General features: G+C 48.9%; 1 protein-coding gene across 1 annotated transcript in view; it reads right to left on the bottom strand.

The window, feature by feature from the left end:
• Positions 1–27957, bottom strand: part of LOC310753713 (uncharacterized protein) — a gene marked incomplete at its 3' end in the record, with an annotated part of 56076 nt that overhangs the window by 14698 nt on the left and 13421 nt on the right. The window lies entirely within an intron of this gene.

Genomic DNA, 27957 nt, shown 5'->3' with positions numbered 1-27957 from the left:
CCTTGCCGCTGCTTGCCCACCAGGTTTCTCTTACACACAGCAACCCAGGTCATGTGGGCGGGGAGGGGGGGTTGCAGTGATTTTTAGGAAGTCATTAGCTTGCATCAGGTGTCCTACTGGGAAGACCCAGTTTTCTGAGTGCATGTTCTGGAAGTTGGGCAATAGGGGCAGTACAGGATTCCTTTTGGTGTACCGACCTCCCCACTGCACCCAGGATTCCCTGTCCGAGCTGCTTCAGGTCGTGGCGGATGTTCTCCTGGAGACACCTAGTTTGGTTGTCCTAGGGGATTTTAACATCCATGCCGACACGACCTTACAAGGGGCCGCTCGGGACTTCATGGAAAGCATGGCCTTTCAGCTGATTCCCTGGTAGCCCGCTGGAATGCGGAGTTAACCAGGGCTATCGACTGTCTGGCTCCGAAGCGCCCTCTCCGACTGCATGGATCCCGGACAGCCCCATGGTTTTCTTCAGAGCTGAGGGCGATGAAACAATCGCTGAGATGGCTAGAGCGTCGGTGGCAGAAAACTCACTCCGAATCTGACCGGACACAGGTTAGAGCTCAACGTCGAGCCTACCAAGTGGCGATAGTGACGGCGAAGAAGACCTTCTTCACCGCCTCTATTGCATCTGCAGAAAATAGTAGCAGGAGACTCTTTCAGGTGGTCCGCAATTTAACGGAACCACCTTTACCACCGGGGCCTTGTAAAGACCCCAAGATCTCCTGCAACGATTTTGCAAAGTTTTTTGCAGATAAAATCACTCATATTCGGAAGGAGCTAGACACCACCGTGGGAGCAGGGCTGGGGCAGGAGAGTGCTAGAGCCCTGTCTGGTCAAGTTGCATGGAATCAGTTTCAATCTGTTACCCCCGAGGATGTGGACAGGCTGCTTGGACGCATGAAACCAACCACCTGTCTCCTTTTTTTATATATATATAAATTTTTATTGATTTTCCAACACATATTAAAAAACAATACAAGACAATACATAAACAAACAAACATATAAACATGTATAATTTCTTAACCTCTTTTTCTTAAACCTTGTTTCAACGACTTCCCCTTACCTCCCTTTTCTGCATCCCTGTTTTAAATTTTCCCAGCAACCCCTAATTTCAATACTTGTAATACAATTTCTGATCTTTTTCCTCTTATCCAATTACTTATCACTTTACTTACTTATAATTCACTTTCTTTAATCCTTTTTCTCTTACCCAATTATTTAATCCTTTTTCTCTTACCCAATTATTTATCACTGCAATTCTGTTTTACATTACCCATGACATTTTAGCACTCATTAATTTTACAACAGTTCTTAAGATAAACTTTAAATTTCTTCCAATCTTCTTCCACCGTCTCTTTCCCTTGGTCACGGATTCTGCCAGTCATCTCAGCCAGTCCCATATAGTCTATCACCTTTGTCTGCCATTCTTCCAGCGTGGGTAGCTCTTGTGTCTTCCAATACTTTGCTAAAAGAACTCTTGCTGCTGTTGTCGCATACATAAAAAACGTCCTATCTTTCCTTGACACCAATTGGCCTACCATGCCCAGGAGAAAGGCCTCTGGTTTCTTCACGAAAGTGCATTTAAGCACCTTTTTCATTTCATTATAAATCATTTCCCAGAAGACCTTGATCCTGGGGTCATGTACCACCTATAGATCATTTTCATAATGTTCTCTCTTAAGGCATTACATGCCGTAAACTTTATACCGGTAGTCCACAACAGTTCCCAGTCAGCAAACATAATGTCATGACCAATGTCTTGTGCCCATTTAATCATAGCTGATTTAACCGTCTCATCCTGTGTATTCCATTTCAACAGCAAGTTATACATTCTTGACAGATTCTTAGTATTGGGTTCCAAAAGCTCTGTTTCTAATTTTGACCTCTCCACCTGGAAGCCAATTTTCCTGTCCTGTTTGAAGACTTCATTTATCTGGTAGTAATGAAGCCAGTCTCTTACTTTAGACTTCAATTTCTCATAACTCTGCAATTTCACTTTTCCCTCCTCATGCTCTATAATTTCCCAGTATTTTGGCCATTTGGATTCCATATTAAGTTTTTTCACTTCCTTAGCTTCCATTGGTGACAACCACCTAGGGGTTTTATTTTCCAGCAAGTCTTTATACCGAATCCAAACATTATATAGTGCTTTCCTAACAATATGGTTTTTGAAACCTTGATGGATTTTAACCTTGTCATACCATATATATGCATGCCAGCCAAATCTGTTATTGAACCCTTCCAAATCCAAAATGTCTGTGTTTTCAAGAAGCACCTGTCTCCTTGATCCTTGGCCATCCTGGCTAATAAAAGCAAGCCGGGAAGGACTGGGTGATGGGCTCTGCGGGGTGGTGAATGCTACCCTCTATGAGGGAACATTCCCAGATCCCCTGAAAGAGGCGGTCATTAAGCCGCTTCTTAAAAAACCATCTTTAGACCCGGCCAGTATGGCCAGCTATCGCCCAGTCTCAAATCTTCCATTCTTGGGCAAGGTGATTCAGCGTGTGGTTGCTGAACAACTCCAGGCACGCCTGGAGGATGCGGACCATTTGGATCCCTTCCAATCGGGATTCAGGCCTCATCATGGGACTGAAACTGCCTTGGTCGCGCTGGTTGATGATCTCCGGCAAGCTAGGGACAAAGGTGAGAGTTGTTTCCTAGTTCTGCTGGATCTCTCAGCGGCCTTTGATACAATCGACCATAACATCCTTCTGGACCGTCTAGAGGGGTTGGGAGCTGGGGGCACTGTTATACAGTGGTTTCGCTCCTTCCTCCTGGGCCGTGTTCAGAATGTGGTGGTGGGGGATGAGTGTTCAGACCCCTGGGCCCTCACTTGTGGGGTGCCTCAGGGTTCCGTCCTCTCCCCCATGCTTTTTAACATCTATATGAAGCCGCTGGGAGAGATATTCACGGGGTTTGGACTGGGTGTCCATCAATATGCAGATGATACCCAGCTCTACCTCTCTTTCAAATCAGAACCAGTGAAGGCGGTGAAGGTCCTGTGTGAGTGCCTGGAGGCGGTTGGAGGATGGATGGCGGCTAATGGATTGATGTTGAATCCTGACAATATGGAAGTACTGTTTTTGGGGGACAGGGGGCGGGCTGGTGTGGAGGACTCCCTGGTCCTGAATAGGGTAACTGTGCCCCTGAAGGACCAGGTGCGCAGCCTGGGAGTCATTTTGGACTCACAGCTGTCCATGGAGGCGCAGGTCAATTCTGTATCCAGGGCAGCTGCTGTTGACCTTTAAAGCCCTAAGCAGCCTCGGCCCAGTATACCTGAAGGAGCGTCTCCACCCCCATCGTTCTGCCCGGACGCTGAGGTCCATCGCCGAAGGCCTTCTGGCGATTCCCTCATTGCGAGAAGCAAAGCTACAGGGAACCAGGCAGAGGGCCTTCTCGGTAGTGGCGCCCGCCCTGTGGAACACCCTCCCATCAGATGTCAAAGCGATAAACAACTACCTGACATTCAGAAGACATCTTAAGGCAGCCCTGTTCAGGGAAGTTTTTAATGCGTGATGTTTTAGTGTATTTTTGGTTTCTATGGAAGCCGCCCAGAGTGGCTGGGGAAACCCGGCCAGATGGGCGGGGTACAAATAATAAATTATTATTATTATTATTATTATTATTATTATTATTATTATTATTATTATTATAACAAACTTAGTTGGTCTCTAAGGTGCTAACTGGACAATTTATATTTTTTTTATATATTTCGACTGCATCAGACCAACACGGCTACCTACCTGAATCTATGCTATTTTTGTGATAGACAACTGACAGGAGAAAACTGGGTCGACTTATTTGTAGAACATCATTCCTGTTTATAAAACCCAATAATAATAATTATTATTTAAAAGCTTTGGAAAGATTTTTCCTCCCAGGCTATGATGGGGGTAATTAGCCTCCTTAACCCCCCCCAGGATTGTGGGGGGGGGGGGACGGCCCTTGCCTGCTGTGCCCTATACCACCCCCGAATTTGTGGGGGTGGGGGCACTAGGCACAAAGCCCTCCTGTGGGATTCCGGCACTCCTGGACGCCGTCCCTGATTCGTGCCGCTAGTTGCAAGCATCTTCAAAAGAAACAATTTGAACGAGATAAATTGCACATGCTTCAAGGAAAAAGGGGAGTAAAGACTGCTGACAGAAGAGATCTCTGATAACAAGACAAGAATAAAATATGAGAAGATACGTCAAGATACGGTATGACTGAGGGGGGAGGGGGGGAAAAACCTGCCTTCCTTTTTCTTATGTGATTTAACAAGAATCCCCTCCCCTAATGAGTCAGAAACTAAGGACTTAAGCTGTGGATTTAAGGCTGTGTGGAGATAAACTTTCGAACCAAAGCAATGTTTCAAGACGAAGCTGGAAAGCTAAGAGTTTTGGAATGACGCAGTTAAAAATGCCGTCGCCATTTTGGGAGGCATTGTTGGAGCTCTTGGGTCTGGGAGGAGAAAGAGAGAAATAGAGTTGTTTACATATCGTGGATCAACTTCTCGGTGGGACTTAAGAGCGACAAATGCCAAATTTATGATGGAAAGAGCGATGTTATCTACGAAGGAGATATATCGAAACCATCTGGACTTAGTGGAGGAACGGGAAATCCACACAGGATTATTATTTTGCTTATCGGCTTAAGGAGACTAACAGAAGAGATCGTAAAGGAAAAATAGAAATTATATGAACAAGATATGATGTGGAAACACCAAGATAAGCCTGGATAGAATTATGAATTTTGTTTGGACTGATTGGGACTGATTTGGACATTAACGCAGTAATAAGAAGATGATCTGAATCCCCCTTTGGATCTTGAAGTATGGGTTCCCCCAACAAAATTTAAAAATTTGGCTTTGTAATTTGGAATTTATGTGATCTGATTTAATTTGATGTGATTGGCCAGTTAATAAAAATTATTTTTTTTATAAAAAAAAAGGAAAGATTTTTCCTCCCAAAGCATTTTAAATCAAAAAATTCTGATTTCAATCAAAAAAATCTGATTTAAATAAAAAAATCTGATTTTGATTTTTTTTAAAAAAAATCATTGATTTTTATCACATTGGGTAGTGAGCGGGTGCTTCCTGCTGAGACCTTGGCATACCGCCATCAGTCAAACCATGCTGGCCAACATGACCAGTGGTCTAACACAGTATAAGGCAAGCTCATATAGGGACCTAGGAAACTGCCTTCTACCAAGTCAGACCATTGGGCCTATCTAGCTCAGCAGTGTCTACACACTGACTGGCAGCGGCTCTTCAATCAGGGCTGCCTCCCAGCACCCCCTAGAGATGCGACTGGGAATTGAACCCAGGACCTTACAGGCACGTCCAACTCCCAAGAGACTGTGGTCTACTCCCAGTCTAAAAAAAGCTGGCCATGATCTACCCATTGTCGTTGGGTGGATCAAAGTGGTGGAGCTTTTTTGGGGAAGCCAAAGTTGTGGAGCTTTCTTTTAGGAAGCAAATGGATGAATGAAACAGAATGAGTGAATGAATAAAATGGAATGTATGAAAGAATGAGATGGAATGTATGAATGAACAAAACTGAATACGTGAATGAATGAAACGGAATACAGTCATACCTTGGGTTAAATACACTTCGAGTTGAGCACGTTCGAGTTGCGCTCCTCGGCAACCCAGAAGTAATGGAGCGCGTTACTTCTGGGTTTCGCTGCTTGCGCATGCGCAGACGCTCAAAATGACGTCACGTGCATGCACAGAAGCAGCAAAAAGCGACGCGCGCAGACGTGCCGTCACTAGTTACGTTTACCTCTAGATGCGAACGGGGCTCCGGAACGGATCCTGTTCGTATCTAGAGGTAGCACTGTACATGAATGAATGAAACGGAATACATGAATGAATGACACGGAATGAGCATTGCGATATGTACAGAACATAATCAAAAGTCGATTATATAAAACACATTGGAGGGTCTTGAATCCACAGTCCGACAGTGGAACTTAATTGGATAGCCTACTTTTTTTGCTAGGAAGCAAAAGTGGCTGAGCTTTTCTGGGAAAGGCAAAATTGTTCAGCTTTTCTTAGGAAACCAAAGTTGTTGAGCTCTTTTTGGAAAGGCTAAGTTGTTCAGCTTTTTGTGGAAGCCAGAGTGGTTGAGCTTTTTTTAGGAGGCAGTAATTGTTGAGCTTTTTTTTTTATTCTACCAGTAGATCGTGATCTACCTGTTGGAAGTGCCTGCTCTACCACTAAGCAACAGCCCTTCCTTGTTGGACAATGAAGAAAAATAAGCTAGCCTTGAGGTATCTGCTCCTGTCAGCATTTGAGTGATTGAGACAGCATGCCAAGCGTCTGTCTGGTTCCTGAAGCCAGGCAAGGGCTTTACAGTTCCTCTTTTACCTAATGTACCAGGATGGATAGGATTTAAATCAAATCAATTTAAATCACAATTTAAATCACTAGTCAGTAAGACTTGATTTAAATGATTTTTGCAGAAAGGTTCAACCTTGCTGGCATCATCTTCATATTGACAACCAGAGGAAGGTTTCATTTTTGGAATCATAAATTTCCAGAGTAGTTTTCACTGTTATATAAAAAATGACTGATTTGGCTCTACTCTTAGAAATACATTGACAGATAATGTCGAAATGATGGTGAGGTTTAATAAGTTAACTGTTTCTATTTGGACAACTTTTCTGCTGTACTTGAATGGAAGGAGATAAATAATCATTTCCTTCGTAACAATTTATTTAACTAAAACAATATCATGATAGCATATGTATCCATGTTGGTTAACTGATGTAGTTAAACATATTTTTTAAAAAAGACTGAGTTTTAGCACACATGAAAAACTGAAAACAAATCCTTATTTCCTGAAGAACAGGCTCTAGACTATAATGTTACTTAAATAGAAAACTATATTTAGAAAGATTTTTCCTCCAAAAGCATTTTATTTTAAAAATCTGATTTTTTTTAAAAAAATCTGATTTAAATAAAAAAAATCCGATTTAAATTTTTTAAACTCCGGGTTTGGTTTTTTTAAAAAAATAAAAATCACTGATTTTCACCCACCCTGTAATGTACCTATGTAAAAACAGACCATGATTTCAGCACCAGTGCCATTTTTCTAGAAAAAGAGGTGCCACGAATCCTTCCCTCATTCTCTTCTAAGAATGGCAATGGAAAGGTGCCAGAACCCATCTGGGATTGAGTTCTGGCAAGTTCCAGCTGGGAAAAAAAGCCCTGCATGGCACGGACATCAATGACAGGGTCAAGCCACAAAACAGAATGAAGACGAAGAACCTGTGGCCCTCCCACCCCATTGGTCATGCTCATGCTTTTGAATATGCGCCGCCGGGGTGCAAACACCCACCTGGCGCCCCCCAATTTCAACACGACTGATCTCAGAACCAACTCCTTCCCGCGTTCCCACCCAGGCAAAGCCAAGCGTGCCAGGTGGCCTCCACGGCCACGCGCCCTGGCTGCAGACCGCCAGGCAGGATGGAACCGTGGAAAAGCCACATGCACGCCAGGCTCCGCAGCCCGGAGCTATGTGGCGGGGCTCCTGGAATTTTTCCTCCCTCTCTGGCTGCCCGTTTGGAGTAGTGGGTCGAGGTGGGTAATGTTAGCGGAGGCACAGGGCCTTCTCCGGCGCGTCCGGTGCACATGGGACAGTGGTGCCAGCGCCCTGGTACCTGCTTGGCTGTGCTAGCAGGCGGGCGGGGTGTCACAAAAGTGGAGCAAGGCAAATCACCGCCGGGGGAGGGACCCTGTATGACCACCTTCTCCGCCAGATCCTGCCAACGCCAATTCGGAGCGACGCCAGAGTCCAGCCACACAGCTGCCAGGGCGCAGTCGGCGTCGGGAGCCCAGCGCCCCTCAGAATTGGCCGGATCTGACACCCCCGGGTAAAAACGGCCCTGCTCACGCTGGCTGGAGTCCAACCAAGTCAAAATACAATACACAGAGCGTAGCAGGGGGATGATACACAGAGCGTAGCAGGGGGATGATAATTGAAAAGTGACTCGTTGGCAGGATTTTAATCAGGCTTCCTCAACCTCGGCCCTCCAGGTGTTTTTGGCCTACAACTCCCATGATCCCTAGCTAGCAGGACCAGTGGTCAGGGATGATGGGAATTGTAGTCTCAAAACATCTGGAGGGCCGAGTTTGCCTGTGCCTGGCCTATGCCTAGATCAGGCATGGCCCAACTTGGCCCTCCAGCTGTTTTAGTACTACAATGCCCATCATTCCTAGCTAACAGGACCAGTGGTCCGGGATGATGGGAACTGTAGTCCCTAAACAGCTGGAGGGCTGAGTTGGGCCAGCACGGCTCTAGATCAGGCATGGCCAAACTTCCCCCTCCAGCTGCCTTGGGACTACAACTCCCATCATCCCTAGCTAGGACCAGTGGTCAGGGATGATGGGAATTGTAGTCTCAAAACATCTGGAGGGCCGAGGATGAGGAAGCCTGATTTAAATAAACATTTACAACTTTATTTACACCAAACAAGAAATATAACAATGTGATAACATAGTATTATATACAAACCGCAGAATGTTTCATTTGACGTAATAAACCAGAAATGGAAGCTGAGGGAAGTCAACGGGGGGGGGGGGATTGAAAAAAAAAATGAATGTTTAGTATTGATATTGGAAATTTGTTTTGAAAATGTCAAATCAATAAAAAAAATTAACAAAATAACTGTGAAAATTTTACTGGTTATTTCCTATCGCAAAGGGCTAGTCCAGTATGCCCCCAAGGTATCTCAATTATTCATGTACAATTACTTATGTACCTGTTATACACATTGACAATCTAGTGTAAAGGAGGGAGGTTTGCCCTTCGCAATAAATCCCTCGGCTTGACGGCAGTGGTATTTACAGTCTTTATTGTACAATTATTTACAAAGTACAGAGCATCTTTTCACGTGTCCGAGTCATCGGCAGCAGATCCTGGGAGTACGGGCTTTCGGCTCCACCTCCAGCAAAGCAATCTGGGTAATCTCATACGTCTGTGTCGTTCCCTACGCTTTAACCCCCTCCTGTCCTGAGCGGCTAAAAGTGGTGTGCCCTCTTCCTCTGTGCTAGAACTGGAGTGGTGCTGGGGCTCCCTAACATCAGGCAGCCCAGCCTCCACCTCCCCTTGCTCTCCCACACCTTCCAGTGCTTCCTCTTCTGCAGCCCCTCTCGCTCCTCCTCATCCAACTCAGGAGCCGTCGCAGCTGGCTCCGTGACATCTAGTATCAGCCGAGGAAGGGAGGAAGCCCTTCAGGGAGAGATCCAGAAACCTTGTTCTGCCCAAGTTAGCAGCCTGCACCAACCAGCTTATGCCAGCAGTCTACATCAGCTGTGTTGTTTTCAATACCTTGGGGACTTTTCTATTCTTACCTAAGGATTGTGTTATACAGGAACTTACGAGAAGAAGCAGTACGAAAAGACATGAAAAGAAAAAATGTATTAATATTGGAATTAGCCCCTAGGTTATATACACCGTGCATATGAACTGTGTAGGTTGCACATAGTGGACTAGACCTTTGCGATAGGAAATAACCAGTAAAATTTTCAGAGTGATTATCATTCAGCCTGTTGTGCTTTGTGTATTGTGGATGGAGTCCAACAACATACAGATGACCATGAAAAAACCACACACACCTTTCCCTGAAGCAGAGCAAGATCACCTATATAGGGAGTTTCCTGCCCGTAGCTGCATGGGGGGGGGGGGGGAGAAGCTCAACAACTTTGGGCCATCTCCCCTCATTTTCTTAAAACTGAGTCCCCAAAATAGAGGGGGGGTCTAATACAAGGGGGCGTCTTATAGACAGAAATGTATGGTGCTTGGAGGCTCCCAACTGAAGAGGCAAAGGTTTGTATGAGGAAAAAGCCCGTGAAAGTGTAAGTCGGAACTCTTCATAAACTGGCAGAAGGAAGAGGAAAGTCTCTCTTCATCTATAGCAGTCTACATGCATCTTTGCCTTTTAGGCAAGGGTCAGCAAACTTTTTCAGCACGGGGCCAGTCCACTGTCCCTCAGACCTTGTGGGGGGCTGAACGAATTCCTATGCCCCACAAATAACCCAGAGATGCATTTTCAATAAAAGGACACATTCTACTGTTACGGAAAAAATCTGGGTGCGAGGCTGCTCAGCCACCCAGCTCGTCGGACTAAGTCCGCGGGTCCCTGCGGAGGAAAATGAGCTCAGCCGGAGACAGGAGCAAGCTGCAGAAGATCCAAGTTTATTGCGCAACAGGTTCAAGGCGAGATCGAACCCCGAGAAAGGGGTGACATGAACTTTTAAAACTTCCCTCCATGTCCCAGAGTACAGTGCGAAATACATCACATTTGCGTCATGAATACATTACAGAGGGGTTGGATTACATGGATTACATCATGAATATTTAGGGAAAGGTAGGGTTACACAGATTAACATATGGAGGAGGGAGGGGGAATTATGCAGGGTCGAAGATATGCACGGATAATCGCTTCCTGAGTACTGGTGATAGGAGGACAATGGTCCAAGTATGCAAAGTCTGCCACCTGGCATTGCCCGGAGGAAAGGTTGGGCAGAGTGATTTGAGTGGATTAGGGTCTTCCCATGTACGTGACCCCTCGCTTGGGGGATTATGGAGGCGGAGGTAGAGGAAGTGTCGTGGAGTCCTAAAGGAACTGAGTCGATCGGCACCAGAACCAAGGAAATCGGCGTTACGGTTGATTTTATATGAATTTCTGAAATCTTAGTCCATTTCAGTCCGTTCTGATATTGGTAATTGGAATCGGAAACAAAATGGATACATTGTAGCAAGGTTTGACACTTTCAGGGTTTTACGAGTTTCGGTTCCATTGTTCTCCCAGCGGGGAGCCGTCAGTATCTTGTCAAGGGGCTAAATGAGGCGTGCAAGAGCTCGCCGAGCTAGCTCTGCAGGGCGAATGCATGGTTCTGATTGGTTAAAACGCGGCCATTATAGCGAATGGGAGATACATTTTGACACGGTCCACTCACAGTAATGATAGAGCGAGAGGGAGGCTTAAGAAATGAAGGGCTTATTTCGCCCGTACAGAGGAAAGGGAAAGGCACTTTTGGGTAGAGTGTGGTGCTTGTGCAACAGTGGAGGGCGCTGGCAAGATGGGTGCCTTCGAGGTCATCGCCTCGACCCTCTGGTGGCCAGTGGAAGGACAAGGGAAGATGCCCCCCCCTTTCCTTCCGTATCAGTCCCCCATTCGGAGATAGATTTGCATTAAAGTTCTGTAAGAACTTGCAAATCTTTTCTCCGCACCCTATATCTCAGTGATCTCGTATTCTCCTTCCCCCAAGTGCCTCATCTGCACGTACTCTGGGAAGGTAGGGGTGCCCTGTGAGCGGGAATAGGCTCGGAGAGAAAGAGGGGCAGGTTGGGCAGGGCAGCGAAGGAGGGAGCAGCAAGGAGTAACGCAGTGTATAGTACAACAGAGGATTGAGATACAAAGGGCTACAATAAGAGCGGTAAGAAGGATAGCCTTGAGCAACTGTCGGAGCCACCCCAGCTTGGGTAACCAACCCCACAAGTCCACATCAGACAGTCCCTCATGTTGTATCTCCTTCAGTCTCCCTGCTAACTCGTGGATATTATTTAGATGTCCGGTAATATTTAGAGATTGATCAGTCACATATGTGCAGCATTCTGTGCCAATTAGGGCACATGTCCCTCCCTGACTGGACAGCAGAAAGTCTGTCGCAATCCTGGTCTGTAAGCTCAGCTGTCTTACCTCAGACAGTTCCGTCATCAGGGAGTCTGTAACCTGGGTTGCTTCTTGCATGAATTTGAGGAGGATGTCGGTGAGTCGAAGGATGTCTACGTGGTTAGATCCAGCCCCATAGGCGGGGAACAGGGCTCGGCCGACGGTCTCTCCATTTGCAGCCACGTCGGAGAGGTCTGACAACTCCTTTTGTTCTCTCTTATTTCTTTGCCTTCCGGGGGGTAGATGTGGGACGATCCTGATGCCAGGGACGATGTATCCTATGAAACAGGATCCCGACATGTGTGGGCTGACCCAAGTGTATGCGCGGTGTCCACATACCCAGAATAAGCCACTAAGGTAGGATTCCATCCTCCCGGAGGCAAAAGTTTACAGTAGCATAGAGTCTGTAGGTTGTGGCTTCCAGTGGGGGGGTTGGTCGACCACCACGGCCCAGGCAGTAGTGAGGTCTGGAAAAGTCCGGGAGCCTGCTGTGTCGGTGATGGTGACTTGGCCAGTGGTTAAGATCTCTAGGTCAGAATTGCAGGAGCTGGATCCGATGAAGGTCCCCTCTCCGGTGAAGCTGCGGCAGAGGGGTCCCTTTGTGGGGCCGGTGAGGTATAGGTACTGATGTGTGAGATTTAATGCGGTTAGGTTCCAGGAAGTAACGTCCCCGGAACGAAATTGCTCCAAAGTCACTGGTACAGGGACAAGGGGGAGGCTCTGTTGAAGGTGGCTGGGTGCGTGGGCGCAGATCCAGCAATCTGAGTAGGGGGCTTCCTTTGCCACCTGGCTGAGGAGTTTGATGTAGGAATTTTGTTCCCAGGATGAGAGAAGATCTTCCCCCGGGAAGGCGGGATCGGTACCCAGCTGTCGGGGAGCAGTACCGAATGGATGGAGTGGGTCAGTGGTGTTGAGGAGGCGCCTATCCTTGGCAATGCCACCACATCTCAGAGGCCCAACATTGTCCCACGAGGGGGGGCGAGAGGGATGCACGGGGTGGTGCCAGCCTTCCAGATATTCGGCCCCCTTCCATTCACGGGTGACCCCAAGGTTCCACAGGCAGCAGAACCGTCTTAGGCAGATTCCTTGGAGTTGAGGCTTACGGGGTTCCGGGGTCATGAGAAGGCATTGGAACCCGAAGATCAGGTTCTCGGAGGGATGGTTGGAGTCCGTGTACATAGGCGAGGCCCCTCCCACCTTGATTTCAGTCCAATTTGGGTGCCGTGAGATTTCACCGTTGTTGTAGAGAAGATAGGTCCCATTTTGGCACTTGAGCCGATAAAAGGAATGGTCAAGTGTGAGGACAGCTGACCCAATGCGGTGTAAGTCCTGATCTCGGATGAAGAGTTCCCAGTATTCGTTATCAGTGAGTTGGGGTACAAGCGAGTGACGCAGTAGAGTCCGGGATTCTGGAAGGCAGAAATCAAAATCTCCCACTCGGTCGGGATTTGATTTCCCTCCGGTTTCGACCTTGTGGTAGTCCAGGAAATGATAGTTCGTTTGTAGCCCTGCACAATGGTCAGGGGAGGATGTCGTAATTCTCGCCCGTACAAGGAGGAGGAGGAGGGTGAGGATCAGGTCCATGGTTGACTGGTAGTTCTCAGTCGTGAGAGGTTGGACGGGAGGGAGATAGTCTGTAGAACTGTCAAAGTGAGCTGTCAAACCAACGGCAGCCTATGGAGCTGTCAAACGAACCGTCAAATGGAGCTGTCAAACGAGCTGTCAAACTAGCTGTCAAATAACGGCAGCCTATGGAGCTGTCAAACGAGCTGTCAAATGGAGCTGTCAAACGAGCTGTCAAACTAGCTGTCAAACAACGGCAGCCTATGGAGCTGTCAAACGAGCTGTCAAACGAGCTGTCAAACTAATGGCAGTCTAGGGAGTTGTCAAATGAGCTGTCAAACGAGCTGTCAAACCAGCTGTCAAACGAGCTGTCAAACCCGTTTAAAGCGTAATTTGATGGCATTGGTGTCTGGGATGATCTCAGAAGTCCAGTTGGGCGTTGCAGCGTCTGGTCCGGTCTGTTGAGCCCGATCTTGGCCCCGATCTGGTCCGGTCTGTTGAGCCCGATCTTGGCCCCGATCCGGTCCAGTCTGTTGAGCCCGATCTTGGCCCCGATCTGGTCCGGTCTGTTCCTCGTCGTCGTCGATGTAGGAGGCTGGGGCTGGAGGTGGGGTCTCGAAGGTATAATCTTCCCCGAAGCTCTCTAGCGTCTCCTGGGGTGGTGGCGATGTCTTGCACCTCGTGTGATGTAGCCAGGCGTTCTTTTCTCCCACTTTCACAGCGGTTGGTGAGGTCAGTAGCACTTGGTAGGGGCCTTCCCAGGCGGGCTGGAGAGGTTGTTTCTGGTAGACCTTGACGAGGATCCAGTCACCTGGGTGGAAAGAGTGGGCCTGGACGTCGGTGGGTAGGTTCTGTCCTTCGATGGCTGCGTATTGGTGGAGACGCTGGAGCTGTGTCTGGAGCTGAATAATATAATTAGTGAGTTCTGCTTCCCCCACCTCGAGCTCCGAGAGGGGAAATAGAGTGTTGTAGATGGGAGGGGGTCTCCCGAACAGGAGTTCAAATGGGGAAAGCTTCAAAGGTCCAGTTGGGGCACTGCGTATGTTATGGAGGACCAGTGGGAGCGCATTTACCCATTTCAGCCCAGTGAGTCTGCAGAGCTTTCCTAGTTGTGTCTTTATTTCCTGGTTCATGCGTTCTACTTGGCCGGAAGATTGTGGATGGTATGGGGTATGTAGATCCCATTTTATTTGGAGAGCTTTCGCCACAATTTGTACTACTTCAGCGGTGAAGTGGGTTCCCCTGTCACTGTCGAGGCGGCGGGGCCCCCCAAAACGGGGAATAATGTCCTGTAGGAGGGCCCTAGCGACTACTGTGGCAGTGGCTTTCCGACAGGGAAACCCTTCCACCCAAGAGGAGAGTTGATCTATTATGATTAGAGCGTGCTTGAAGCCCTGACATTGAGGCAAGTCGATGAAGTCCAACTGTAAATTTTCAAAGGGGACAAAAGCCCATGGTCTGGCACCCGGTGGTTTCCTGGGCTCACACTTGGGGTTAAAGTTATTACAGGTGATGCAGTTCTTTGAGGCTGCGGTAGCCGCGACTGCTGTTCCCGGCGCGTACCAGGACCTTTTAACATGCTCTATTAACCTCTGTTTTCCCCAGTGTGTTTGTTGGTGAAGGATCCTTACCAATTTTGGAGTCCAGACTTTTGGAAGGACGGCTCTGCCATCGGGGAGGATCCACATACCATTTTGTTCAGTAGCGCCTATAGATATCCACATAGATTTTTCCTCTTCTGAGGCGGATTGATAAATTTGAGTAGGGTTTATGTCTGTCGGGAATTGTAGGGCTTGGAATTCCGATTCATTGTGGGGGGGGCGAAGTGCAGCTGCTTGGGCTGCTTTATCAGCCCGTCTATTTCCCTTTGATACTGGGTCCCTCCCTTTGGTGTGTGCTTTACAATGGACAACGGCTATTGCGGTGGGTAAGTGAATGGCTGTTAGCAGTCTCTCCACCAGGGCGACATGTGAGATTTGGGAGCCGGCAGCAGTCAAGAAGCCTCTTTGGAGCCATATTTAGCCGGTCATGTGGACTAGTCCAAAACAATACTTGCTGTCTGTATAAATGGTGACCTTTTTCCCTTCGCTAATTTCACATGCGCGTATTAGTGCGATTAACTCCGCTGCTTGGGCGCTATATTGTGGGTTAATTGGATTGGATTCTAGGACCTCAAAGTCGGAGACGACGGCATATCCAGTCTTTCTTTCCCCTTCGATGACCTTTGAGCTGCCGTCAGTGTAGAGTATTAAGTCCGGGTTTTCTAAGGGGAGGTGGTCTAGGTCTTCACGGGGTTTCTCTGCTTGGCGGACTATTGTGGCGCAGTCATGGTGTGGAGTGCCATCATCGGGGAGGGGGAGCAACGTGGCGGGGTTGAGAGAATTGACTCGTTTGATGGTGACATTGGATGGGGTTAATAGAAGGGCTTCGTAGCGGTTTAGACGGGAGTTTGAAAAGTGATGACAGCCTCTTAGGGTTAGGAGGGTGGGGACAGAGTGTGGAACGTGGATGGTAATCTCATGTCCTAGCACTGTCTCCTGGGCCTTTTCGAGGAGGATTGCAGCGGCGGCAATAGCCCTGAGGCAACTTACTGCTCCCTTTGCGGTATTGTCTAGCTGTAAGCTGTAATAGGCAACTGGCCTCTCTTGATCTCGGAAGGTTTGAGTTAGAACGCCTGAGGCTACCCCCATTTGCTCATGGATGAACAAATTAAAGGGAATCCGATAGTCCGGTAAGCCGAGGGCGGGGGCAGATCGTAATTCTCGTTTTAATCGTTCAAAAGACTTATAGGCTTCCTCCTCCCAGACTAGTGTGTCTGGGTGGTCTTGGCGAGTCATAGCAGATAGGGGCTTTGTGATTTCACTATAGCCCGCAATCCAGGCTCGGCAAAACCCGGCCATTCCAAGGAAGCCGCGTAATTGCCGCTTTGTCTTGGGGAGGGGAATTTTAGTGACAGCTTCGATTCTATCAGTGGCTAAGCTTCGGGTACCCACTCCTAGGATATGCCCGAGGTATTTAACTTCTTGCTTGCAATATTGCAACTTCTTTGGGGACACTTTATGTCCCTTTCGTGCCAACTCGGAAAGGAGGTATTTTGTATCTAATTTGCATGCGTCCTCGCTAGTGGAGCATAATAAAAGGTCATCTACGTAAAGAAGGAGGGCGGAGCTAGCAGGTAGGCGTATGTCTTGCAAGTCTTGATGTAATATCACAGAAAAAATTGCGGGTGATTCCACATAGCCTTGGGGCAGCCTGGTCCAAGTCAGTTGGCCAGGTCCCCAGGTGAATGCAAAAAGAAACTGGCTGGTGGGGTCTAAAGGTATGCTAAAGAAGGCGGAGCAGAGGTCTGCAGCGGAGTACCACGTTGTCCCTGCCGGTATGGCGTTTAGGAGGGAGTTTGGGTTGCCCACCACCGGGTGGCGGGGTATTACGAATTGGTTTACCAGCCTCAGGTCTTGGACGAAGCGATACCGGACTGGGGAGCCTTCTGCTGAAGGTTTTTTTACGGGGAGCACTGGGGTATTGCAAGGTGACGCACAGTGGATCAGGATCCCCTTCTCAAGGAAGTCTTCTATCATAGGGGTTAATCCTTCAATAGCTTCCTTGGGTAAGGGATATTGTTTGGTGCAAGGGAAGGGCAGGTCGGTCCTATAAGTGATTTTAACTGGGGTGGCCGATAATAGGAGTCCTACGGAGGTTGATTCGGTACCCCACAATGAAAGGGGTAGTTCCTTTTCCAGTTCTGGAGGGAGTTCAGGAAATTTTTGGTCTAATTTTGCTTCTTGTATCATGCCCTGGAATGCAGGGATAGAGTCTTCAGGCATATACAAGTAAATGCCGTCCCTGGAACATTTTATGGTGGCATTGAGTTTACACAGCAGGTCCCTGCCAAGGAGGTTTACAGGGCTGCTAGTTAGGAGGAAGGTGTGCTCCGCTAGTAAGGGTCCGAGGGTGACTTTAGCTGGCTGTGAGAGTGGGCAAGTGCGGGGTATCCCATCCAGTCCCATGACTTTCCTGGTTTCTGCGCCTGGTTCTAGGTGGCTGTCTGTTAAGGTAGAATATGTGGCTCCTGTGTCCAGCAGACATTGATAGGGGTGGCCGTCTATCTCGATAGTGCAGACAGGGTCATCTGGTGATAATGTTAGGACGGGACAAATGGCTTGGGTTGGATCGGGATCCCCATCTAGTTGTCAATATATTTCTTGGTCATCGGGGGGTGGTTGGTTTGGCGGGTGTAAGGGAGGAGCGGTAGCGTTAGTCCAAGGGTGAGTAGGTGGATTTATGGTGGGCATTTGGGTTCGTGGACTTGGCTGGGGTCGTTGGCCTTGGGGCAGTGTGTTCTGGGGCACTTGTGGAGCGTAGGTCGAAGGCTGCTGGTTCCCATATCCCTGGGTTATGTTTGGGTGTGCCGGGAAAGAAGGGTAGTTGGTTGTATCCGGAAAATGTTTAGAGTATTGTCCTCCATGGGTTGTTGTGTTAAGGTAGGGACAAAATCTTTTTATGTGTCCCTCTTCTTGACAGTGGTAACAACCTCCGCCGGTGGGTCCCCACTGTCTATAGGGAATGGGTCCTCCTCCTCGGCCCCCTCTTCCTCGGCCGAAGCCTCTGCCTCGATGGGGTCCGGGTTCCATGCTTAATGCTAAGACTTGTTCTATCTCAGGCTTGGCCTCTTTTCTCTTTCTTTCATCTCGGGAATTGTAAATTGATTTAGCAATAGATAGGATTTCGCTGATACTTTTCCCGTCATATCCTATTTGGAGGTTTAAAGCTTTTCTGATGTCGGGGCTGGCTTGATCTTTAAAGAAGCCCTTTACAATAACTTCGTGCTGGGGGTTCTCCGGATCTATCCCCCCCCCCACGTCTTGATAGCTGAGATCAGCCTAGTATAATAATCTGATGGGTGTTCGTTCGGTCCTTGTAATACGGTTTGGACCTTCGTCCAGTTGACGGTACGCTGTCCAGCAGCCTTTATGCCGTCCAAAATTGCCTTTTTAAACAAATTTAAGCACCAAATTCCATTGGTGGTATTGTAGTCCCAGGTTGGCTCTATACGTAAGCATTGGGCTGAAAGGGCCTCTAAACCTTCGGGACGTCCACTCTGATAGTCCGGGAGTTCTATGGCTTCTCCAGCCTTTGCCAGAATGCCCGCCTTTTCGGCTTCGTTGAAGAGGGCATTCAAAAGAACGTGGACGTCTGGCCAAGTAGGTTTGTGGGTGGAAAAAATAGCGCTGACTTGGCGATGACATTTATCTGGATCGTCCCTTAGGGAGGGCATTTGGTTTGACCAGGTTACTAGGTCAGCCGTATAGAAGGGTTGGTGTGTGTAAACCATCCGGGGAGGTCCATCTGGCCGGAGAGGTGGAATTGGCAAGGCCCTTAAGGGCATCTGGACCTCTATAGGAGTCGCCTGACTAGAAGTTCCTGGGGTCTCTCTAGGGGTTTCGGCGGGGTTTTCTATGGGACTACGGTGCTCTAGGATAGAGTTCTTTTTTGCTTGATATCGTGTGATTCTCTGATTCCTATCCCTGCCCCCCCGCGTCTCTTCTTCCTCGTCACTATCAGAGTTGTCACCAGGGGCGGGTGGCGTTGGTTCTCTATAGTAGAAGGGAATCAGGGCTTGCTCTATAGATTCGTCCCCGGGATGTCCCTTGTAGGGGGGGGGGCAGAGGCTGCCTTCCAGGGTTTAATATGGGCAGCTGATAAGATGGTACGCCCTTCGAGGTTTGGAGTAGTCCTTTGACCGTTTCGAAGGCGGCCAAATACTCTAGTTGACGGGGTTTCTCCTCCATCAGATACTTTTTAAGGTGTTTCAATCGATCTTCATTAAAGGAGCCTCCTGTTGGCCAACGTAGTTCTGGCTTAGCGGAGGCGGTGCTGGCGGGCCAGATTTCTGTGCAGAGGTCCTCTAGTTTTTGCTTCGACAGCAATTTATGGCCAGGAACTGACTTCCAATAGGTGATGACAAATTCAAGAGGGGAGTCAGGGTCCCTCTGGGACTGGGATGGCTTTCTAGAAGCCTTCCTCCCAGAGTGAGCCCGCTCGTGTTTGGAAGCCTGGGTACCCATTTTACGATTTACACGTGTCTGGATAGAGAGAGGGGAAAGAGAAGGATCAGTGGGTTTTTTTTTTTTTTTTTAGTGGCACGTATAGGGGTTCTAAGTTTTGAAGGGGAAATAAAGGGGTTCGCAACTTCCTAACGATTTAGCGAGCTCTACCCACTCGGTTCCTTTTCCTATTCCTTTTCCGTATTTAACGAGCTTCACCCACTCGATTCCTTTTCCTATTCAATAACCTGGGGTCCCTTTCCACTCTGCCGGTCCTGCCCAATTCCTCATGGGCTATCCCTCCTGGCAACCTCCTACCTATCGTCACAATCTCAGGAAAAGGGGCCCTACTGAACGCCCGCGCCGTGCGGTGCCAGATCGGGTGATCCCTGGATAGAGTTTGAATTGAAAATCCCCCTTGCTTTCGGAAGCGGGCTCACGCACGATACACGTGTTACGTGGCTCCGACCGGTGCGGCTGGGATTGGTGATAGAAAGTAAGACCCCTTCCTGCCCCCTTGCCGGGCGCTAGGGAAGTTCGGAAGAAGAACTCCAACCCCTTGCTTTCAACTGAGATGTCCGTTGCGGAGAGTCGGCTGTCCTTTCAAGCCGGGTCTCTCCGTCTTACATTCGGACTCCCAATTGGTGCGGCTGGCTGGAGGGTTTAAGAGTTAAGAGATAGAGCTCAGAACCCCCCTTTCGGGTCGAGCAGCGGTCCACAGTCTCTCTCACTAACCGGACCAAGAGAAAGGTAAGAAGGAGCGATAGAGAGGAGGGCAGAGAATTCAGTTGCCAGGAGACTTCCACCCCTTTCCCACCAGTGCACTGGGTTTTCCTAGTCTATACTCACGCGTCTTCTACGATGGTCCCGGGATCGATGAAAAGCCGGCTGGATCTCTCTTTGCTCCCCGGCTGAACCCTCGGAGCGTTCGATTACCGCCCGGAAGATGGCCGGAGGTCCAAAAGGGTCTTCCCAGGCAAAATGGCCCGGAGCCGGCTGAAGAGTTCGGGGCCCCCGGTCAGCAACACGGGAGAACCGCCCGCCCCACGTTGGGTGCCAACTGTTACGGAAAAAATCTGGGTGCGAGGCTGCTCAGCCACCCAGCTCGTCAGACTAAGTCCGCGGGTCCCTGCGGAGGAAAATGAGCTCAGCCGGAGACAGGAGCAAGCTGCAGAAGATCCAAGTTTATTGCGCAACAGGTTCAAGGCGAGATCGAACCCCGAGAAAGGGGTGACATGAACTTTTAAAACTTCCCTCCATGTCCCAGAGTACAGTGCGAAATACATCACATTTGCGTCATGAATACATTACAGAGGGGTTGGATTACATGGATTACATCATGAATATTTAGGGAAAGGTAGGGTTACACAGATTAACATATGGAGGAGGGAGGGGGAATTATGCAGGGTCGAAGATATGCGCGGATAATCGCTTCCTGAGTACTGGTGATAGGAGGACAATGGTCCAAGTATGCAAAGTCTGCCACCTGGCATTGCCCGGAGGAAAGGTTGGGCAGAGTGATTTGAGTGGATTAGGGTCTTCCCATGTACGTGACCCCTCGCTTGGGGGATTATGGAGGCGGAGGTAGAGGAAGTGTCGTGGAGTCCTAAAGGAACTGAGTCGATTGGCACCAGAACCAAGGAAATCGGCGTTACGGTTGATTTTATATGAATTTCTGAAATCTTAGTCCATTTCAGTCCGTTCTGATATTGGTAATTGGAATCGGAAACAAAATGGATACATTGTAGCAAGGTTTGACACTTTCAGGGTTTTACGAGTTTCGGTTCCATTGTTCTCCCAGCGGGGAGCCGTCAGTATCTTGTCAAGGGGCTAAATGAGGCGTGCAAGAGCTCGCCGAGCTAGCTCTGCAGGGCGAATGCATGGTTCTGATTGGTTAAAACGCGGCCATTATAGCGAATGGGAGATACATTTTGACACGGTCCACTCACAGTAATGATAGAGCGAGAGGGAGGCTTAAGAAATGAAGGGCTTATTTCGCCCGTACAGAGGAAAGGGAAGGGCACTTTTGGGTAGAGTGCGGTGCTTGTGCAACAGTGGAGGGCGCTGGCAAGATGGGTGCCTTCGAGGTCATCGCCTCGACCCTCTGGTGGCCAGTGGAAGGACAAGGGAAGATGCCCCCCCCTTTCCTTCCGTATCACTACTCATGTCAAAACACGCTGATTCCCGGACCGTCCATGGGCCGGATTGAGAAGGCGATTGGGCCACATCCGGCCCCCGGACCTTAGCTTGCCTCCCCATGCTTTTAGGAGCTTGTCTCCATGACTTCAGAACAACTATAACTATAGGGAACATAGACTGTTACATTGGACCGACTGTGAAGGTCCATTTTCTGCAGGGAATGGAAGTGAGAGGACAACTCATTCCAGAACCCCACACCCCTGCAGCAAAATCTTTATTTTATTTCCTATCTATGTCCTCCCTGCCATCCCAACTCTTTCTGGTGTCTGAGAACCAATTTAGTTCCCAACCCCTAGTTTAACTTTCACCATTCTTTTTGAATTTAAGACGGCAAAGCAACTGAGAGACTTGTAGAACTCTTAGTTGCTCCTGGGCTCAAAAGTTTCTTGTTCTCAAGTCTGAATAATGCAGAACCCACGCAGATCAACCCACCGACCCTTATCCTATAGAACATGTAACACAATACAGAGTATTTTCCCGTCTATAAGACGCCCCCATGTATAAGATGCCCCCTATTTTGGGGTATTCCAAATTAAGAAAACACCCCTCAGCACTACCCGTATATAAGACGAGCCCTCAATTTTAAACCTATTTTTTTGGTAAAAAACCCTTCTCTTATACACGGAAAAATACGGTTGGACTATTATCATGGACAGGGCTACTGTTCTAAATTCTCAAGATATTGTTTGGAAGGACCGCCAGTGTTTTAATATGCATGGCACTTGCTGAGACATGGCTAAAATAAAAGAAGACTGCTCTGTGCATTTGAAGAGACACTTTTTACTGCCAAAGGTTGCACGTGTAAACCACTGGAGACAACTTCCAGCATTGCTTTTTGATTCAAAGTGGTATGGCAATAGAAGTATCAAATTGAGTAAAGTAGACATATTAATCTGGTGGTTCCAAGCATTCCCCCAAGTCACGCGATCGCAGCCTAGTACCTAGGGATTATGAATGCACAAGGCTGCCACGGTCTCTTCCCTGGCTGTTCACAGCTATGGGTGCATAAGGGGGAAGAGCTGTTCCCTGACAAGAAATGTGCTTTTGTGCCTCCCAGTCAAGGTCTGACATGGGTCCAACCACACAAGGCCTGATCTAGAAAGGTTGGGCGGTCTCGGTCTCTTCAGCCATAATATTCAGGGCCATTCTGAGGAGCGTGGCTAGGATGAGGCAGTGTGCTAAAGTAGTGCGAGAGATCGGTTAGGTGGGTGTTCAGCACCTGGAGCTCCTGGCTGATGTTGTCAACGCTGCACCACATGGTTTGGAAGGTGTCCGTTGCCATAGTCACCGGCTGGTTATTTGGCAACCTCCTACTGATAGTGGAACGGGAGGTATAAATGTAGCCCGGGTCGATCCTCTGAGGGGATGGGAAATTAAAGAACTAGAGAGGGCTGACAGCCGCCCCATCTCCCTGCCATGAAGTCTCCAGAGCAAAGTTGCGCAGGAAACCACCCTTAGCTCCCTGGTCTTCCCCGAGGTCCTGAGGCGGAGGGAGCATGCTTGGGGAACAGGCGCCATCCATTAAATTGGCATGGAAAGGGGTAGTAGAAGAGTCGCCCAAGGAGTGAGAGGGAGCACGGATCCGGGACATCGGATCGTATCTGAAAAGGATCTTCCTTGCAACAGAGGAGGCGGGCTGGAAATCCTGAGGGCAGAAAGGTGAGGCGGCAGGAGACTGTGGGAATGTTCAGGGATGCAGGAGAGGATATTTTGTCTGATTATATCCTTATCCAACTTGTGTTAACAAGTTCCCCAATTTCAGCAGAGTAAAACATTCCCCTTTATTTTAAGTTTGCAACGGCAGCGTTTGCTCAGGCTCGCGAAAGCCTCTATAATAACTATTCTGGTAATTTCCCCTTATTCCCTCATAAAATAGAAGAGACGACACAGTCTTTTACAAAAGTATAAAAAGAGTTTACTCACATTCTGTTCACAATCAGATCCCAGAAGGCAGACTTAAGCTTAATGAAGTAACATACACTTGGAATCTATCTTATAAGAAGACAGTCCCTTTGTCCTCTCTTGGCTGGGAGCCAAGAGTGCATCTTTCACTCAGTAGATGTTGCTTCTTCGATGCATGTGGTGAAAGAGAGAGAGATGGCTGCCCTGCCCTGTGCTTTTGTCAGTACCTGCACAGGTGAGGCCACACCCACCTCTAGTCACATGTAGAGGAAGTCTGTCCCAGCCCAGAGGGAAACAGGAAGTTTACCTGCTGGCTGGACAAACATCCCTCCCCATGTCTAAACATGTTCACTCTAGGAATGTTGTACTTGACTGCTCTTGTGTTTCACATCCCACAGAGACGAGGGGCCAAAGATGGAGGGTGGCAACTCAGGTAGGAAGGTGTAGGAGGCCGGAGGCTCTGCAAGGAAAACATGCGTGTCTGAAGCCAGGGGTGTATTTGCTCAAAACGTGATGAAGGGACAGGCTACCCAAGCCTGAACACAGAATTACCTAAAACAGGCCCCAGGCCCAATAAGCCCCCAAATTCTTTAGAAATTCTTTCCTCAAGAGTCTATTAGCTGAAGTGCATTAACTGGATAACAGGAACCAGGCTGTACAAACATAGCCGTCTCCCTTATCAATCCATGGAGGCTTAATGATGTATGGCCTTGTCAATTCCGGGTGAAAGGGGAATGGAAGATCCGGGCCTTATCTTATAGGCTGTAAACATCCTGACCACAAGCCTTGCCTGACAGGCCTGTCAATCAGCCTGCACCCCCGGAGATGGCGCCAGGGGCACCCCACAGTAACCTTCTCCTTGACCCAAGATTAGCACACAGGAACTGTTCCTGTTCCTGCTCAAGGATCTGTTCCTGCTCAAGGATGCTCAAGGATGTCAACTTACGAGTATGAGCTCATGAGGTTTGGATTCCTGGGGAGGGGGAGGGAGGTGTCTGGAGGGGATATATACTGAATAAAATTCCTGTTTCTTTTGTGCTTGCTGTGGCTGACCACACAGTGGCTTTTTTGCTATTCTGGAAAGCAGAGAATAAAAACCTCGTTCTCTTTACCAACCCCGGTGTCGTTTTGGCTCTTTCCTCCCTCCCCCTGGGAGCAACGCAGACCCTGATTGAAACAGAAAAGGCTACAGTGAAATATTGTCAAACGGAGCAAGCGGACATGTAACATTTAGCGTGCTCTATGTAATAGCGAGGAGGAGGGGAAGACGAACCATTGAGACTTGCACTAGACTAAGAGGGACATCCAACTCTCAGTAGACTGCGATCTACTCACAGTGTATGAAAACTGGCAGGGATCGATCGGTTGTCGTTGGGTGGGCCAAAGTTGTGGAGGTTTTTTTCCAGAAGCAAATGAATAAATGGAACGGAATATATGAATGAATGAAATATGAATGAATGAAACAGAATATATGAATTAATGAAACAGAATATATGAATAAATGAAATGGAATATATGAATGAATGGAACTGAAGGAGCATTGTGATATGCACAGAACATAATCAAAAGCTGATTATATAAAACACAGTAGAGGGTCCTGAATCCCCAGTCCGACAGTGGAACTTAATCGGATGGCCCACTTTTTTGCAAGGAAGCAAAAGTTGCTGAGCTTTCTTGGGAAAGGCAAAATTGTTGATCTTTTTAGGAAGGCAAGGTTGTTCAGCTTTTCTTAGGAAGCCAGAGGCCAGAGCGATTGGGCTTTTTTTTAGGAAGCAGTAGTGGAGCTGTAGCCTTATTGGAGTTCACCGATTGGGTCTGCGTTGCTCCGGGACAGGAGGAAAGAAGTCAAATGACACCGAGGTTGGTTCAAATAAAGAGTTTATTCTGCTCTCTGGATAGCAGAAGGCACTTGCGTGGTGAGTCCACAGCAAGTCCAAAGAAATCAGAGATTACATGCAGTATATATATCCTCCAGGCACCCTCTCCCTCCTTCCCCAGGAATCCAACCACGTCAGCCTATGTACATAGGTTGACATCACATATGTTCTTGCTCTAGTATTCTTAACCATAAAAGGGTATTCTTTCCTGTACTTCTGACCATAAAAGGATCTTCTTCTTCCTACTCTTATCTTGGAGGAAGAGGTCGTCATCTCCGAGAACACGCTCTGGCGTTCTTCCCAGACTTAGGTCTGTGCGTCTTTTGTGGTCAGGACATAAGATAAGGCACAGATGTGTCTTCTCTGTTCTACAGGTACAGTCAGGGTCATCCCTTGCCGTGACTGATAAAGGAGAAAGTTTGTTTATACAGCTGTGTCCTTGTTATGCATTTGCTCAACAGCTCAAGTTTTATGCATTTTAGAGTGCTCTCTTGGAGAAACAAGAAAAGGGGGGGGGGGTTGAGTCAGTTTTAAACTGACTGCACAGAAACCCATTCCTTCAGAGCTTTAAAAAACAACAACGGGGGGGGGGGGGAGGAGACCAGAGATCGGCCAGGAACACCCCGTGATCTACCTGTTGGATGTGCCTGATGTAACATTGAGCGTGCTCTACATAATAGCTAAGGGGCGGGGAGAGACGAACGATTAAGACTTGCGCAAGAGGGATTAGTCGTACGACAATCAGCCTAAAGCATTAACCTGGAGGGAAACCCACCAGGAGAATCATGCTTCCAAATCATGTGCATTTGACATCAAATGTAGCAGCCAAGCTACCTGTGGCTATTGGTAGAGAGAGATGCCTCCACCAAGTGCCTGGGTCAAACTCCTTTTTCTGCTAAGGTAGCCCCTAAGTCCTTCTCCAGGGAGACAAATGCCCAAGACATCTCCGAAATGTCTCTTTTTTGAGAGGTGACAGAGGGTGTGTCCATCCTGCTCAGAGGGGTAGAGGATATGCTCCTTATGCACAGGGTAAGGAGGGGAGACAATTGAGGCATTCATTCCGCATTGTTTTAAGTTTCCCTTGGGGGGACCAAAAGTGACTCTTTGTCCCCTAAGCAACTGTGCACACAATGAAACCAACTTTTCAGGGGAACTTACACCGCTCTCTTCCTCAGTCAGAGGTCACAACACCTGAGAAATCCATTTTTTCCCCTTGGTATTAGTAGAACCACAAGCTTCAGAAGTGCCAACTTAGCACAGTTCCAAAGGCATCAGACATGGGAAATAAAGACTTAACTAATATACCCTGTATATTTGCTAATTGATTTTGAAATTGAGCCTTGTGGGCTGGATTTAGAAGGCGATTGGGCTGGATCTGGCCCCGGGGCCTTAGTTTGCCTACCCATGATCTAAAGCCCTGAGACTGTTGGCTGCTGGCAAGAAGATATGCAGAGGCAAGTCTGTAAGAAGTCAAGCCATCTTTGTGTTTAATTACTCATTCTGATGAAACAAAAGCCAATTATACATCACCTGCTACGCTTCCTATAGAGACGGGGGTGGCGCTGTGGTCTAACCCCTGAGCCTCTTGGGCTTGCCGATCGGAAGGTTGGTGGTTCGAATCCCGGCGACGGGCTGAGCTCCCTTCGCTCTGCCCCAGCTCCTGCCAACCTAGCAGTTCGAAAGCGTGTCAGTGTGAGTAGATAAATAGGCACCGCTGAGGTGGGAAGGTACCGTATTTTTCGCCCCATAGGACGCACCGGCCCATAGGACGCATCAAGTTTTTTTGGGGGGGAAATAAAGGAAAAAAAATATTTCGCCCCCAGGCGCTTGTGGTGCCGGCAGCGGAGAGAAGCGCTCTTCTCCCCGCAGCCCGCCTTGAGATCAGGTCCGGGGACAGCGGGGAGACGCACTGTGCCTCCCAGCTGTCCCCAGAGCTTGCGGGGCAGGCAGCGGGGAGAAGCGCTCTAATCCCCGCCGCCCGCCTTCAGATCAGGTCCGGGAACAGCGGGGAGACGCGCTGCGCCTCCCCGCTGTCCCTGGAGCTTGCGGGGCAGGCAGCGGGGAGAAGCGCTCTTCTCCCCGCCGCCCGCCTTCAGACCAGGTCCGGGGACAGCGGGGAGACGCGCTGCGCCTCCCCACTGTCCCCGGAGCTTGCGGGGCAGGCGGCGGGGTCTCCCCGCAGTCAGCCTCCAAACCACTTCGGGAGACAGCGGGATGGCGGCTGTCAGGGAATCAGGAGCAGGAGCACTGGGGAGAGAGGATTGGGAGAGCGAAGGGGAAGAATCCGAGGGCAGCGTAGGGGAGTATGACAGTGGCCCGAGAGATTCCATGAGCTTCTCCAGCGAATCAGAAGATTCCCAGAAGGGGGCGCCGATGGTCAGGGCAAGGGGGGTCCCAGGGGGGACGCACCAGAAACAAGGAGCCAGAGGGGAACCCCAAAGCAGCAGTGGAGGATCGGGACCAGTTTCCCCACCAGAGCGTAGTGGGGGGGAAGAGTCACATGTGTCAGGGGCAGTGTCTCCTCCAGAGAGAGAGTCAGGGCTGACCACGCCTCCAACGGAGGGGAGGTCAGTTGCAGCTAGCCCCCCCGAAGGGGGAAGCAGTGACAGCAGCAGTGGAACGGTCAGGAGGAAAGCTGCTGGCTGGGCGCGCGCGCCAAGTTCAAATGTGCAGGCGCGCGGAACAGCAGGAGACCCGGATGGGGAACCA

Source organism: Podarcis filfolensis (genome assembly GCF_964270895.1).
Source record: "Podarcis filfolensis genome assembly, chromosome: W".
Classification (NCBI taxonomy): Eukaryota; Metazoa; Chordata; class Lepidosauria; order Squamata; family Lacertidae; genus Podarcis; species Podarcis filfolensis.
Note: the sequence above shows the minus strand (reverse complement) of the source record. Positions and strands in the feature narration are given on the sequence as shown.